Genomic DNA, 5,000 nt, shown 5'->3' on the forward strand with positions numbered 1-5,000 from the left:
GCCCCATGGCCAGTCAGGGGGCACCCCCCTAAAGAGCAATAAGTGTCATTGAAGCTCTGGCAGGGGGAGACACTACTAGGTCCCAGCTGTCACCCCCCCTCTAAAAAATTCATTTCTTGGTATTTTGAGCTGAAATTTTGCACAGAGGTTGGCAAAAATCCAATCCAACTTTATTAATTTTTCCAGAATTTTTCGAGGTCGGGAAGTATTTGTTTTTATTTTCCTACCATTAAAAATCGAGGAAATCGGAAAAAATAGGAACCGGCTCGGAATGACCCCAAATTCAGTGGGCAGCCTCATAAAAATATGGCTGATTTTACTGGATTGATTTCATGTGGAAAGCACGACGTTTTGTTGTAGGAATGCGGGAACCCCGGCGGCTCGCCTGCCGCGGCCAGCGACGTCGGGCTGGCCCCTGCAGCGCCTAGCCTCTCCCACGCGGGGGGCAGGCCAGAGCGCGGGGGGCCAGGGCCCGAAGGCAGCCCCCCCGCGGGCGAGAGAGCAAGCCAGCAGGGGCTGTCGCCTGCCGCGGCCAGCGACGTCGGGCTGGCCCCTGCAGCGCCTAGCCTCTCCCACGCGGGGGGCAGGCCAGAACGCGGGGGGCCAGGGCCCGAAGGCAGCCCCCCCGCGGGCGAGAGAGCAAGCCAGCAGGGGCTGTCGCCTGCCGCGGCCAGCGACGTCGGGCTGGCCCCTGCCGCGGCCAGCGATGTCGGGCTGTCGCCTGCCGCGGCCAGCGACGTCGGGCTGGCCCCTGCAGCGCCTAGCCTCTCCCACGCAGGGGGCAGGCCAGAACGCGGGGGGCCAGGGCCCGAAGGCAGCCCCCCCGCGGGCGAGAGAGCAAGCCAGCAGGGGCTGTCCGCGCGTCGCGCAGCGCGGCATGGCTGCGGGGGCCGCGCGCGCGCGCCCAAGCGCCCAAGGGCCCCCAAGGGCCCCAGGCCCTCAGGCCCCAGCGCCCCAGCGCCCAGCGCGGGCGGGCGCGCGCGCGCGTGTGGTCTTTGAGGGGCGCCGGCCTGGTGGCTCCCTAAAGAGCAATAAGTGTCATTGCAGCTCTGGCAGGGGGAGACACTACTAGGTCCCAGCTGTCACCCCCCCTCTAAAAAATTCATTTCTTGGTATTTTGAGCTGAAATTTTGCACAGAGGTTGGCAAAAATCCAATCCACCTTCATTAATTTTCCCAGAATTTTTCGAGGTCGGGAAGTATTTGTTTTAATTTTCCTACCATTAGAAATCGAGTAAATCCGCAAAACTAGGAACCGGCCCGGAATGACCCCAAATTCAGTGGGCAGCCTCATAAAAATATGGCTGATTTTACTGGATTGGTTTCATGTGGAAAGCACGACGTTTTCTTGTAGGAATGCGGGAACCCCGGCAGCTCGCCTGCCGCGGCCAGCGACGTCGGGGACGCTGGCCTGCGCTGTCGAGCCCGCGAGGGCTGTCTCCGCGGCAGGCCCCCCCTGAACGGGGCACGACAGGCCACCGCGCTGGCTCGTCCAGCGTCGACAGTCCCTCGTCCAGGTTTCAGATCGCGCCAAGTCGAACCCATGACCTGCTCAAGCCATCGTGCGCTGCCGAATTCGCATCTGCGTGTAGGCTGCCATTCCACGCGGCAGCCCCTGTTTTCGTCAGCGTGCCCCCCTGACGAATTTTCCTGCCTGGCCCAGTCCAGCGTCCAGCCCCTGTTCGTCGAAAAATCTGCGCTGCCGATTTTCCACGCGGCAGCCCCTCTTTTCGTCAGCGTGCCCCCCTGACGAATTTTCCTGCCTGGCCCGGCCAGTCCAGCCCCTGTTCGTCGAAAAATCTGCGCTGCCGATTTTCCACGCGGCAGCCCCTCTTTTCGTCAGCGTGCCCCCCTGACGAATTTTCCTGCCTGGCCCGGCCGGTCCAGCATCCAGCCCCTGTTCGTCGAAAAATCTGCGCTGCCGATTTTCCACGCGGCAGCCCCTGTTTTCCTCAGCGTGCCCCCCTGACGAATGTTCGTCGAAAAATCTGCGCTGCCGATTTTCCACGCGGCAGCCCCTCTTTTCGTCAGCGTGCCCCCCTGACGAATGTTCGTCGAAAAATCTGCGCTGCCGATTTTCCACGCGGCAGCCCCTCTTTTCGTCAGCGTGCCCCCTGACGAATTTTCCTGCCTGGCCCAGTCCAGCGTCCAGCCCCTGTTCGTCGAAAAATCTGCGCTGCCGATTTTCCACGCGGCAGCCCCTCTTTTCGTCAGCGTGCCCCCCTGACGAATTTTCCTGCCTGGCCCGGCCGGTCCAGCCCCTGTTCGTCGAAAAATCTGCGCTGCCGATTTTCCACGCGGCAGCCCCTGTTTTCGTCAGCGTGCCCCCCTGACGAATTTTCCTGCCTGGCCCGGCCAGTCCAGCGCCCAGCCCCTGTTCGTCGAAAAATCTGCGCTGCCGATTTTCCCCGACGAACCTGCAGCTGCACAAATCCGCGCTGCCACTGCCCCATTGTCTGGACCAACAGTCTTTTCCATCAAGCCCTGGACTATAAATCGTCCAGACTCATCGCCAGCACCCGCTGCCGATTCTGCCGACTTTGCCGATTTCGTCGGCGCTGCCGATTCCAACACTGCCCGCCGTGCCTGAACCAGCGCTGTTTCGTCAGCGTGTCCCCTTGACGAATTTCCCTGCCTGGCCTGGACAGTCCATCTTCCAGCCCATGTTCATCGAAAAATCTGCGCTGCCGATTTCCCCGACGAACCTGCAGCTGCACAAATCTGTGCTGCCGATTTCCCCCCCTGTCGGCATGGCTGCCGCTGCCCCGATGTCCAGACCAACAGTCTTTTTTGTCGACTTTGCCGATTTTGTCCGCGCTGCCGATTCCAACACTACCCCCTGCATCCAAACCAGCATTGTTTCGTCAGCTCTTCCCCTGACGATTTTAGCCCTGTAACAAACAGTAGGCCTCCAATCCCGCCAACGGGAGCCAAGTTGATAGGGAAGAGAATTGAATGACGCGCCTGGTCCTCGCACCCCGCCACCCGAGGGGCCTTTTTCCCGGCAGCCTCTGAAAAACTCTAGCTTTCACGGTCCTCGCCGCCCCTCACCACCATGGCAGGCCTCTAATCCCACCCATCAGCAGTTGTAGCCGATAGGGCAGTGATTTGAATGACGCGTCGCGGGCCTCCGGGTCATCTCACCCGGCCATTAATTGGAGCGTTTTTGGCTGGCCGAGGATGGGGGGATGGATCTCTTCTTCCGAAAAAGCAAACAGTACATCGGGAGTTATGTTGACGGGGCATGGAATTGAATGACCCGTCGCGGGCCGCCGGGTCATCTCACCCGGCCATCCCGGGGAGCGTTTTTCCCGGCAGCATCGGGGAAACTCTTGCTTTCACTGCCCGCTGCCCAAGTCCCCACTCGAATCGGCCCCCCGCGCCAACAAGCCAACGCTGCCGAATCGGCAGACACTGCTGCCGAATCTGCCGACACTGCCCCGCGGGCTGCCACTGCCCCAGTGTCTAAACCAGCGGTCTTTCTCATCGAGCCTTGGACTATCCAGTCCGTCCTGACTCATCGCCAGCACCTGCTGCCGATTCTGCCGACTTTGCCGATTTTCTCGGCGCTGCCGATTCCAACACTGCGCCCACCGTGTCTGAACCAGCGCTGTTTCGTCAGCGTGTCCCCTCGACGAATTTTCCTGCCTGGCCTGGACAGTCCACCGTCCAGCCCGTGTTCGTCGAAAAATCTGCGCTGCCGATTCTGCCGACTTTGCCGATTTCGTCGGCGCTGCCGATTCCAACACTGCCCGCCGTGCCTGAACCAGCGCTGTTTCGTCAGCGTGTCCCCTCGACAAATTTTCCTGCCTGGCCTGGACAGTCCATCGCCCAGCCCATGTTCGTCGCAAAATCTGCGCTGCCGATTTTCCCCGACGAACCTGCAGCCGCACAAATCTGCGCTGCCGAATCTGCCGACACTGTCCCGCGGGCTGCCACTGCCCCAGTGTCTAAACCAGCAGTCTTTCTCGTCGAGCCTTGGACTATCCAGCCCGTCCAGACCCATCGCCAGCACCCGCTGCCGATTCTGCCGACTTTGCCGATTTCGTCGGCGCTGCCGATTCCACCACTGCCCGCCGTGCCTGAACCAGCGCTGTTTCGTCAGCGTGTCCCCTCGATGAATTTTCCTGCATGGCCCGGCCAGTCCAGCGTCCAGCCCATGTTCGTCGAAAAATCTGCGCTGCCGATTCTGCCGACTTTGCCGATTTCGTCGGCGCTGCCGATTCCAACACTGCCCGCCGTGCCTGAACCAGCGCTGTTTCGTCAGCGTGTCCCCTCGACAAATTTTCCTGCCTGGCCTGGACAGTCCACCGTCCAGCCCGTGTTCGTCGAAAAATCTGCGCTGCCGATTCTGCCGACTTTGCCGATTTCGTCGGCGCTGCCGATTCCAACACTGCCCGCCGTGCCTGAACCAGCGCTGTTTCGTCAGCGTGTCCCCTCGACAAATTTTCCTGCCTGGCCTGGACAGTCCATCGCCCAGCCCATGTTCGTCGCAAAATCTGCGCTGCCGATTTTCCCCGACGAACCTGCAGCCGCACAAATCTGCGCTGCCGAATCTGCCGACACTGTCCCGCGGGCTGCCACTGCCCCAGTGTCTAAACCAGCAGTCTTTCTCGTCGAGCCTTGGACTATCCAGCCCGTCCAGACCCATCGCCAGCACCCGCTGCCGATTCTGCCGACTTTGCCGATTTCGTCGGCGCTGCCGATTCCACCACTGCCCGCCGTGCCTGAACCAGCGCTGTTTCGTCAGCGTGTCCCCTCGATGAATTTTCCTGCATGGCCCGGCCAGTCCAGCGTCCAGCCCATGTTCGTCGAAAAATCTGCGCTGCCGATTCTGCCGACTTTGCCGATTTCGTCGGCGCTGCCGATTCCAACACTGCCCGCCGTGCCTGAACCAGCGCTGTTTCGTCAGCGTGTCCCCTCGACAAATTTTCCTGCCTGGCCTGGACAGTCCATCGTCCAGCCCATGCTCGTCGAAAAATCTGCGCTGCCGATTTTCCC

The sequence above is a fragment of the Populus nigra genome, chromosome 2 (assembly GCF_951802175.1).
Source record: "Populus nigra chromosome 2, ddPopNigr1.1, whole genome shotgun sequence".
In the NCBI taxonomy this organism is placed as follows: domain Eukaryota; kingdom Viridiplantae; phylum Streptophyta; class Magnoliopsida; order Malpighiales; family Salicaceae; genus Populus; species Populus nigra.